The sequence below is a fragment of the Carcharodon carcharias genome, chromosome 19 (genome assembly GCF_017639515.1).
Source record: "Carcharodon carcharias isolate sCarCar2 chromosome 19, sCarCar2.pri, whole genome shotgun sequence".
NCBI lineage: Eukaryota > Metazoa > Chordata > Chondrichthyes > Lamniformes > Lamnidae > Carcharodon > Carcharodon carcharias.
In genome coordinates, this window is record NC_054485.1 from 105,982,194 (window position 1) to 105,994,792 (window position 12,599).

The following is a 12,599-nucleotide window of genomic DNA, read 5'->3' on the forward strand; positions in this document are numbered from 1 at the left end:
CAATGAAAAACTAATAATCTAACTAAAACATAATTTTACAATAATCCATTTACATTGAGAGACTTACAGATTTCTTAATTAACTTGTATGAAAAACTTTTAATCTACAGTAAGACAGGAACAATTGTACAGATCAGCACTTACTAAATGGAAGCAGCAATACAAAACTTAAACCATCTTTTTTGTGATTTTTTGGGCAGCAAAAGTTACTGGTGATGCCTTCAAATGATAATGCTACGAAGTTTATCATTTTCTATGCACATAATGCTTGGTGCAGACAGCTTTCTAGCAGCATTGCTATCCACAGTTCATTCTTGATGTTATCCAGCAGTTGTCTTCATTAGACCTCAAAAATGAGCTGCAATATTGCTTCTAAATTAGGAAGGCCAACAACTGAATTTACCTTGGATGAATGACTTGATACAGGTCCTGGTGCCATAAAGTTCTTTATCGAATAAATTTTCCTGATATCGGCTTGGAAGTGCTTTATTTCTCCAACAAGGTTAACATCAACATCGTCAGGATGATTTTTCATCAGAAGGTTTACACTTTCACACAGCTGTCTTCCGAGGCATCTAAATCAACCAAAAACAAAAAAATGTTTGCAAACATTTCATATATGATTGCTCCTTTCTTCAAGCTGTTTCAAGTGCATCCCTCTATTAGGAATAAAGGATTTCATTTGAAATTTGTCTCTTACAGAAAGCATTTCATCAGCATTTGGTGCACCACCATCATTGACTTTTTCCTCATTTGTTTTGCTTTTATTCACACACCTGTATTCTACGTTCTTATTTTGAGTTCAATTTTATCGAAACTTATCTTGGGTTTATTTCAAGAAGTGAGAGAGTGATGTGTAAAACTTTGCACATGTACTAAAGAATATCTGTGGATTCGTAGGACCTCGGCTGGTTTTATGGAACTGATTTAACAAATATTCCAAAGTTCTAACATGAACACAAACTCTAATTCCTTCATTTGCAACAACTTTGCAAGTAATTTGGAACTAAAGAAACCAAAGTCAACCCCTGTGATCCTGAACTCCAGATTGGTGCTATTGAACTGTTTGATCTCAACCTTAAAATCCATGGTTTGTTTGTCTTATGTGTGTGTGTTTGTGAAGAGAGGTTTAAGAATGGGTAGTGTTCAAGTTATAGAGTTAAAAGTTAGCAGTTCATACTTTTTTCAGACAATTTGTTTAATAAACAGTTATTTACTTGTTAAGTTTACAAACCTGGTACTCGTAATCGTTAACCTAAATTAAACAGTTAGGTAGAATTAGGGAAATCTGGTGGTCTAATTGAACTTCTTACATTGTTCATGGCTCTGGGAGCAGTGGGGCTTGATACTAGACCACATTATCCCCAGTGAGTCAGGACAGAAGTAGCCTTTGCAATTGCTTCCCACCTATTGTCAGAGACATGTTTTGGTATGGTGGAATTGGGACCCAAAAAATGATTTGAGTACTGTCCAGCATTTCGTAAAGGCAGAGAAGAACGTATATATTTGATGCACAACAAACAGCAAAAAACTTTAAGTTCCAGACAGCAATCAACTGCAGCAAGAGCCATACGCCAACCAGATTCAGTGAATGTCCAGAACATGGAATATACAAAGCCAGACTTATTTTTCTCTCGAAGTTTTTGCTGCATTGCCATTAGACCTTACTGACCTGTTAGCTGCATTGTCATATGACTGTCCTCTGCAATTACTAAAGTCAACTTTGCAGTCATTTTCCAAAATAATCCAGCATCATACTGGCCATGCTTTCATCACTATGGTGGTTTATAATTCTAATATTCAGAAAGCGTTCAATGGGAAAACCATCATCTGGTGACACATATCTTACAATAAGATCAAAAGGCAGCTGCAAGCCTCCAACTGGCTCCACAGTGAACAGAACCTCATTTGAATTTGTAAGGTGAAAATGCTTTCCTGGTGTCTGGTTAAGTCTATGGGTTGCTGTTGCCTTAATGAAGATTAGTTTGGCATTTGTTAAAAAGATATGATAGTAGTAGTACTTGTAGCCATGTATACATATATTTTAACTTGCATAAATAATAAAATGTTTCATTTAGTTTAATGTTAAAACCTCGAGAACTAGTGGTCTGATTCCTGAGTTTAGAGTTGCCTTTCAAACATAGCACTTAAAATTATTGGTTATGACAGTTGTTTAAAGTTTCCTTCTGGGATTTTTAAAAATAACTCCACTTTACCAAACTGCATTTGGCCCATAAAAGCCAGTGAGTCTAACATCAGTGGTAGGGAAACTTTTGGAAACAATTCTGAGGAACAAGATTAAGCCCCACATGGAGAGGCAGGGATTAATCAGAGATAGCCAGCATGGCTTTGTCAGGGGGAAGATCATGCCTAATTAATCTGATTGATTTTTTTCAGAGGGGGTGACTAGTTGTTGTAGATGAGGGTAGTGAGTTGATGTAGTCTACATGGACTTCAGTAAGGCTCTTGACAAGGTCCTGCCTGGGACAATTGTCAAGAAGGTAAGAGCCCGTAGGATCCAGGGCAATTTGGCAAATTGGAACCAAAATTGGCTTAATGGCAAGCAGGCAGAGGGTGATGGTCAAAGGTGTTTTTTGTGATTGTAAGCCTGTGATGTACTGGAGGGATCGGTGCTGGGACCCTGCTGTTTCTAGTGTACATTAACGATTTAGACGTGAATTTCAGATGACATGAAAAGTGATGGAGTCATAAACAGTGAGGAGAAATCCTTAGATCACAGCACGATATAGCTGGGCTTGTAAGATGGGCAGAGCAGTGAAAAACGGAATTTAATCCTGAGAAGTGTGAGGTGATGCATTTTGGGAGGACTAACATGGCAAGGGAAAACATAATGAATGGGACGACCCTAGGAAATACAGAGGGTCAGAGGGACATTGGAGCACATGTCCATTGACCCCTGAAGGCAGCAGCCACATGTAGATAAGGTGGTTAAGAAGGCACATGGGATACTTACCTTTATTAGCTGAGGTATAGAATATGAGAGCAGGGGAAGTTATGTTGGAGCTGTATAAAATTCTAGTAGGTCACAGCTGGAGTACTCTGTGCAGTTCTGGTCGCCACACTATAGGAAGGATATGATTGCACTGGAGAGGGTTTGGAGGAGATTCACCAGGATGTTGCCTGGGCTGGAGAGTTTCAGCTATGAAGAGAGACTGGATAGGCTAGGATTGGCTTCCGTCGAGCAGAGAAGGCTGAGGGGGGACCTGATAGCTGTGTACAAAAGTATGATGGGCATAGATAAGGTAAATAAGAAACTATTTCCTCAACATAGGGTGTCAATTACCAAGGAGCATAGAATTAATTTAAGGGACAGGAGGTTGAGAGGGGATTTGAGGAAAAACATTTTCATACAGAGGGTGTTTGGAATCTGGAATATTGCCTGGGAAGGTAGTGGAGGCAGAAACCCTCACAACATTTAAGCGGTATTTAGATGAGCACTTGAAACACCATAGCATACAGGGCTATGGGCCAAGTGCTGGAAAATGGGATTAGAATAGATAGGTTCTTGATCGCCCCCATGGACACAATGGGCCAAAGGGCCTGTTCTTATGCTGTATACCTATATAACAGTTAGTTGATCAACAGGTGAATGATCTGGTGTGGACTCAACGGACAAACTTAATCACCCTTGCTTTTCTCAAGTCATTCTGAATAAATCCCCTACCTTTTCAGCCATAAGCATATTGTTTTTGACAAAATGAAGGCTTCTCAGGTCCACTGCTTCCATAATCTTTAATATGGCTGGCAAAAAATGGATCAAACTTAGCAATGAATTCTATCAAGCCAAGAAAGTTCCCGTTATGTGGTGAACCAAACTTTTCAATGCCTGCCCAAAAAGCTAGTCCATGTTCTACTAGTGTGCACACATCCGCAATAACACATTCAAGTACATGCGTCCAGTACTCATGCTGTTTTTTCATCTGTTCCTTCAGGTGTGAATCCAAGGTTAACTCACGTTGCCTCATCAGATATGTAAGCAAAGCTTTTTTATGATCCTCAGAGTTCTCATGATTTTGAATTCCAGCAGGGTTTTGGCATCAATAAACCCATCAATAGTTGGGGTCCCTTGCTGTTTGTGGTATATATTAACGATTTAGACTTGAATGTAGGAGAATTGATCAGTAAGTTTGTGGATGTTACGAAAATTGGTGGGGTGGTAAATAGTGAGGAGGATAGCCTTAGATTACAGGAGGATATAGACAGGCTGGTCAGATGGGCTGATCAGTGGCAAATGGAATTTAATCAGGATAAGTGTAAGGTGATAAAAACAAAAAAACTGCGGATGCTGGAAATCCAAAACAAAAACAGAATTACCTGGAAAAACTCAGCAGGTCTGGCAGCATCGGCGGAGAAGAAAAGAGTTGACGTTTCGAGTCCTCATGACCCTTCGACAGAACTTGAGTTTGAGTCCAAGAAAGAGTTGAAATATAAGCTGGTTTAAGGTGTGTGTGTGGGGGGCGGAGAGATAGAGAGAGAGAGAGAGAGGAAACTTCAAAGAAAGATAAACTTATTACAAGCTCATAATACTCAATGAAACAAAACTAGCAGTCCCCTTTGCAGCTGTATAAAGATTTCCCAAAGGGCTGAATCCATTAGTGGGTCTTGGACCCAGCCAGGCATTCATAATGAGGCCATCTAGCAAAATATATGTCTTACCATCTGCTTTTTTGTTGCAATTACGACATGGACTCTCCCCAAGGTTCATGTACTGATTTACCTGGTGTGCCTCCTATAGCCTCCAGGAACCGATCTGTTTTGACAAAAATAGCAACCTTGGGGAAAATTGTATTTGCAGCAGGCAGATATATGGTGGGCAAGATTGCTCAGCATTAGCAGGGGCATGTCTGGCCCATAGATTCATATGAAGCACAGAAGGAGGCTATTCAGCCCATTGAGTCTATGCTGGCTCTCTGTAGAGCAGTTCAGTCTGTCTCATTCTCCGCTCTATGCCCATAACCCTACAATTTTTATTTCCTTCAAACGCCCTTCCAATTTCCTTTTGTAATCATTGATTGCTTCTGCTTCAACCACACTCATGGGCAGCGAGTTTCAGGTCATTATCAGTCATTGGTTAAAAAAGTTCTGCCTCACATTCCCCCCCTACATCTCTTGCCTAAAGTCCCCAATCCCCGTACCATTAGCTAATGAGCCACAATTTTGTTCACCAGCCTTTGATGTGGTACTTCGTCAAAGATTTTCCTTGTCTACATTACCCAAACTTGACATAATTTTCTACATCTCAAATCTCCCCCAATCTCCTCTGCCCTAGGGAGAACAAGCCAGCATCTCAAACCAAACTTGTAATGAAAACCCTTCATCCCTAGAACCATTCTGGTAAATCTGCTCTGCATCCTCACATCCTTCCTAAAGTGTGGTGATCAGAACTGAATGCAGTGCTCTAGATGTGGCCTACCATAAGAACTTTATAAAGGTTTAACATAGCTCCCCTGCTTTTGGACTCAACACCTCTATTTATGAAGCCCAACATTTCATATGCTTTGCTAATCACTCTCTCAATATAATCTATGCATCTGTATCACAAGGTCCTTCTGTCCCTGCAAAATGTCATTATGTCTAATTTGCCTCTCCTTATCCCTTCTGCCAAAATGAATCACCTCACACTTCGCTGTATTAAATTCCATCTGCCACCTGTCTGTCCATTTTGATAGTTTATATATGTCTTGCTACAGTCAATTTGTATCATCCTCACCATTTTCAACTCCTCAGAGTTTGGTATCATCAGAAAAGTGTGGAGGTTTACTCTGTATTTGCACTGGTCCTAGCGCTGACCCTCTCAGAACAGCCCTGTCCCTCAAGGAACAGCACTGTCTACCATCCTCCAGTCTGAAAAATAACCACTTACCATGACTTGTTGTTTTCTATTTTTAGGTTAATTTTTTAATACAAGCTGAAGCTGATCCTCCTATTCAATGAACCACAATTTTGTTAGCCAGCCTTTTATGTGGTACTTTGTCAAAGGCTATCTTAAAATTCAATTGTTTTCCCTTCATCATAGAAACACAGGACCAGAAGTCGGTCACTTGGACCATCAAGCTTGCTTTGCCATTCAATTAGATCATGGCTGATCATCTACTTCAATGCCACTTTCCCGTGGTATCTCCATTTCCCTTGACATCATTAGTCTCCAGATATCTATCAATTTCTGTCATAAACATTCTCAATAATTGAGCTTCACCACCCTCTGGGATGGAGAATTCCAAAGATTCACCACTCTCTGAGTGAAGACATTCCTCTTCATCACAGTCTTAAATGATCTACCCTCTTCTGACCCCTGGATTTACACTCACCAGCCAGGGGAAATGTCTTATCTACATCCTGCCTGTCTCGCCCTGCGAGAATTTTGTAAGTTTCAATTAGGTATTCTTTGAAACTCCAGAGAATACAAACACAGTCTCCTTAATCTCTCCTCACAAGACAATCCCACCGTCCCAGGGATTATTCTGGTGAACCTCCGTTACACTCCCTCTATGGCAAGAATATCCTTCATTTGATAAGAGGGCCAAAACTGTACATAATACTCCAGGTGTGGTCTCACCAAGGCTATATGCAACTTCAGCAAGACATCCTTATTCCTGTACTCAAATCCCCCTGTGATGAAGGCAAAATACCATTTGCCTTCCTAATCATTTGCCTGTGCCAGCATGCTAGCTTTTAATAACTCATGAACATGGACGCCCAGGTCCCTTTGGAAACTCGCACTTCCCAACCTCTCACCATTTAATAAATATTCTGCCTTTCTGTTTCTTCTACCTTCACACTTGTAACTTCACAATTATTCACATTATATTCCATCTGCCATGTTCTAGCCCTTTTACTTAGCCTGTCCAAAACCTCTTGAAGCCTCCTTGCATCCTCCTCAAACGTATATTCCTGCCCAGTTTGGTGCCAACAGCAAATGTGGAAATATTACAATTGCTCCCCACATCTAAATCATTGATATAGATTGTGAATAGCTGTGGGTCTACCACAGCTCCTTGTGGTAGCCAACTAGTAACAGCCTGCCATCCTGACAATGATTTGTTTATTCCTACTCTCTGCTTTCTTTCTGTTAACCATTTTCTCTATCCATACTAGTAAATTTCTGCCATCTCATGTGCTCTATTTTATCCTTGTCAAAAGTGAACTGAAAATCCAAATGCACAACATCCACTGATTCTCCTTTATCTATGCTACAAGTAACATTCACAAAAAAATCCCAACAGGTCTGTCAAATATGATTTCCTTTCATAAATCCATGATGACTCTGCAAAATTTTACCATTCTTTGCTCAATGTCCAGTTTACCACATCCTTTGTAATAGATTCTAACATTTTCCCTGCTACTAATGTCAAATTAACAGGTCTGTCATTCTCCATTCTCTTTCTTCCTCCCTTCTTAAATAGTGGGGTTACATTTGCTACTTTCCAGTCTGCAGGGACCTTTCCAGGATCTATAGAGTTTTCAAAAATAACCATCAATGCATCCACTATCTCTCCAGCCACTTCCTTCAAACACTCTGAGATGAAGCTCATCTCATCCAGGGATTTATCAACCTTCAATCTAGTTAACTTTACAAGTACTGCCTCTTCACTAATACTAAGTGCTTTTAGTTCCACAGTTTCACAAGTCCCTTGGTCACCTAGTTTTTTCTGGGAAATTTTCTGTATCTTCTTCCATTAAGGCAGATGTAAAGTAACTGTTTAGTTTCTCCCCATTTTCCTGATCTCCACTATAAAAGTCTCCTGTCTCCACCTGTAATGGGCCCACATTCATCCGAGCTAATCTTTTCCTTTTCACATACCTAAATAAGCTTTTACAGTCCGCCTTTATGTCTCTTCTCCTTCTCTTTTACTTCAACAAAAAATTCAATTAGTCAAACATGATCTGCCTTTTACAAATCCGTGTTGGCTCTCATTAATCAACTCAAAACTCTCCAAGTGCCTACTTTGTTCCCCTGATTATTGTTTCCAAAACTTTACCACACTACTTATGTTAAACTAACTGGTCTGTAGTTAATTAGGACCTGTCCTCATACACTTTCTTAAATAAGGGTGTCACATTTGCCATTCTCCAATTACCTGGCACCTCCCTCATATTGATGGAAGATTGAAAGATTATGGGAATCACTTCCACAGTCTCCATCCTCACGTCTTTTAGCAAACTGCTAGTTTTAGCTGACGAGTAACCCATTTGAAATAACAATTCTTGTAAACTAATGGGGTGTGGAATTTCAGAGAAGTATGGCAATATCTCACAGTATGATCTCAGGGCTGACATTCCTTACTTGTGTCTTGTCCATGTTCTTCAGAAAGTTTATCTTTTTTTAAGCATTAATTAAAAGTCATGCAGTTTGAAACCTTAACTTTGGCAGAGAAATACTGATCAGGAAATACATCCAGATGAACAAAGTTGAAAAATCATCATTGTGTTAAGCTGCAGGAAAAAGTCAAGATGCAATGTTACATTTACAGTGGGCTAAAAAACAAATCACAAAAGGTTATTCTGTCCTATATAATATGGGTGCGAACTCTTTTGGAGCACATTGCAGTCTGCTAACCTCAGTAATTAGACCTGGGTGGTTCGAATCTGGTTTAGTTTGACCATTTTTTGGCTATTTTCATTGCACAGTCCTGGTGGAGACAAAATCCCATCTGCACATTGAGGATACCCTCCATCGTGTCATGTGGCACTGCCATCATGCTAAATGGGATAGATTTCAAATAGGCCTAGCAGTTCAAGGCTGGGCATCCATGCGGCGCTGCAAGCCATCAGCAGAATTGTACTCAACCACAATCTGTAACCTCATGGCCTGGCATATCCCCCACTCTACCATTGCCACCAAGCCAGGGGATCAATCTTGGTTCAATGAAGAGTGCAGGAGGGCATGCCAGGAGCAGCACCAAGCATACTGAAAAATGAGGTGCCAACCTGGTGACACGACCACACAGGATTACTTTGCATGCAAAACATCATAAACAGCGAGTGATAGACAGAGTATGTGAATCTACAACCAACAGATCAGATCTAAGTGCTGCTGTCCTGCCACATCCAGTCGTGCATGGTGGTGGACAATTAAACAAGTCACAGGAGGAGGAGGCTCCACAAATATCCCCATCCTCAATGATGAAGGAGCCCATTACGTAAGTGCAAAAGGCTGAAGCATTTGCAACAATCTTCAGCCAGAAGTGCCAAGTGGGTGATCCATCACGGCCTCCTCCGGAGGTCCCCAGTATCATAGATGCCAGTCTTCAGCCAATTCGATTCGCTCCATGTGATAACAAGAAATGGCTGAAGGCACTGGCTACTGCAAAGGCTATGGGCCCTGACAATATTCTGGCAATAGTGCTGAAGACTTCTGCTCCAGAACATACCACGCCCGTAGCCAAGCTGTTCCAGTACAGCTGCAACACTGGCATCTACCGAGCAATGTGGAAAATTGCCCAGGTATGTCCTGTACACAAAAAGCAGGACAGATACAACCCAGACAATTGCCGCTCTATCAGTCCACTCTCGATCATCAGTAAAGTGATTGAAGTGGTCATCAACAGTGCTATCTAGCGGCAGTTGCTTAGCAACAACCTGCTCACTGATGCTCGGTTTGGGTTCAGCCAGGGCACTCAGCTCCTGACCTTATTACAGCCTTGGTTCAAACATGGACAATAGAGCTGAAGTCCCGAGGTGAGGTGAGAGTGACTGTCCTTGACATCAAGGCAGCGCTTGACCAAGTGTGGCACCAAGGAGCCCCAGCCAAACTGGAGTCAATGGGAATCAGAGGGAAAACTCTCCACTGGTTAGAGTCAGACCTAGTACAAAGGAAGATAATTGTGGTTGTTGAAGGTCAGTCATCTCAGCTCCAGGACATCACTGCAGGAGTTCCTCAGGGTGGTGTACTCGGCCCAACTATCTCCAGCTGCTTCTTTCCATCCTTCCTTCAACCTTCCTTCCATCATAAGGTCAAAAGTGGGGATATTCACTGATGATTGCACAATGTTCAGCACCATTCGCGACTCCTCAAATACTAAAGCAGTCCTTGTTCAAATGCAGCAAGACCCAGATAACATCCAAACTTGGGCTGACAAGCGGCATGTAATATTCATGCTACACAAATGCCAAACAATGACCATCTCCAACAAGAGAGAATCCAACCATCGCTCCTTGATGTTCAATGGCATTACCATCACTGAATCCCCCACTATCAACATCCTGGGGGTTGCCATTGATCAGAAACTGAACTGGACTCACCATATAAATACTGTGGCTATAAGAGCAGGTCAGATGCTAGGAATCGTTAGGTCAAAAATCCTGGAGCTTCCTTCCTAACAGCACTGTAGATGTACCTACACAACACGAACTGCAGCGGTTCATGAAGGCACCTCCTGACTCCCAAAGCCTGTCCACCATCTACAAGGTACAAGCCAGGAGTGTGTTGGAATACTCCCCACATGCCTGGATGAGTGCAGCTCGCACAACACTCAAGAAACTTGACATCGTCCAGGGCAAAGCAGCCCACTTGATTGGCACCACATCCACAAACATTCACTCCCTCTACCACCAATGCACAGCAGCAACAGTGTGTACCATTTACAAGATGCATTGCAGGAATTCACCAAGGCTCCATGGACAGCTTCTTCCAAACCCATGACCACTGCGATCTAGAAGGACAAGGGCAACAGATAGATGGGAACACCACCATCTGGAAATTTCCCTCCAAGTCACTCACCGTCCTGACTTGGAAATGTATCACCGTTCCTTCACTTTCGCTAGGTCAAAATCCTGGAGCTCCCTTCCTAACAGCACTGTAGATGTACCTACACAACACGAACTGCAGCGGTTCAAGAAGGCAGCTTACCACCACCTTCTCAAGGGCTACTAGGGATGGGCAATAAATGCTGGCCCAGCCAGCGAAGCCCACATCCCGTGAATGATAAACAAAATAAAGTTCTGAGAAGGCTGTGCTCCTCAGGACTGATCACCCTCATCAAGTTGTAAAAAGTTGTTGTTAAGTATACTTTTTTCCTTTAATAAACTTCTTTAATATTTACTATCCAGAGTCCTGCTTTTGCCTTAATTGGTTAAGTCTTGTCCGAATCCAAGTTATTAAGTGGCAAGTTAGGGTGGCTGAAATCAATTAAGTTATAGATAACAAGATCCGATAACAGGGGAAAAAAAATCAAAACCTCATTGTCAGAAGGTATCAGGAATTTACACTGAAGAAGTTCTATCTCTTGGGGTGAATTTGAGGTGATGCAATTTAACCTTTTTAAACCTAAAAAGGAAATTGATAAAAGTTATCCAAGCACCTCACCCACTATAGTGAAAGGTTCAAATACCAAGGCACATGAGTTAAGACTTAGAAAGTTAGCATTACAAAGCAAAGTCACTCAGGACCATTTCACTTTAAGGTTCAGAGAATTATTGACTAAGTACCAGAGAAGAGGGTATGGGTATTGGTTACAATATTGGTCTAGAAATCTAGTGGCTTGCATTAATAATCCAGAGAATGGGATTCAAATCTTACCATGTCACTTTGAGAATCTGAATTTGGTTTTGCTAAAAATTTGAGAATAAAAAGCTGATATAAACTTTGGAATACCCTCCAGACAACTCTCTGCCTCTCCATCTTGCCTTCCTCCTTTTAGCTTACCGCTTTGATCAAGCTTTTGGTCACCTGTTCCAATATCCCCTTCTGTGGCTCAGTGTCATTCTTTGTTTTATAATGCTCCTCTGAAGTGCCTTAAAGTTGCTATATAAATATTATTACACAAAAACACATGAATTAGGAGTAAGCCATCCAACCCCTCGAGCCTGCTCTGCTATTCGATAAGATCATGGCTGATCTCATTGTGGCCTCAACTCCACTTTCCCACTTGCCCCCAGCACCCAACCCCCCCTAGACTCCTTGTCAAACAAAAATCTCACTGAGCCTTGAACATATTCAATGACCCTGCCTCCACTGCTTTCTGGGGAAGTGAATTTCACAGACTAATAACCCTCCTGAGCAAAAAAAAACTCTCCTCATCTCAGTCTTAAAAGAGAGACCCTTCATTTTTAAACTGTTTCCCTTGGTTCTACACTTCCCCATAAGGGGAAACATCCTCTCAGCATCCACCCTGTCAAGTCCCTCAGAACTTATATGTTTCAATAAGATCACCTCTCGTTCTTCTAAACTCCAACTCTAGGCTCAACCTTTGCTCATAAACTAATCCCTTCATCCCAGGAATCAGTAAAGTTATCCTTCTCTGAGCTGCTTCTAATGCAATTATATTTGCTGCTATGAGATGAAATTGAGTGATTTGGTAAGACAGTAAAAGGATAGACTTGTTATGCAAAATGTACTTTTCTTTGTCGTATTATACAAATACCAGCACTATCAATAGTATAAAATTCCTTCATTTCACCCTGTCCCTCAGTTTCCCCAAGCAATAGGATTGGATTTTTGAGACATGTGCTGTTTGAGACACTTATACAATGTTGTGATTAATCACCCCCTATTCCTCTAGATGTATGTGAGCGAAGTCCTCCCCTTCTCCTTCCATAAGGTACCTCATCCCCAAAATCACTCCACTTGTCTTTGTAATA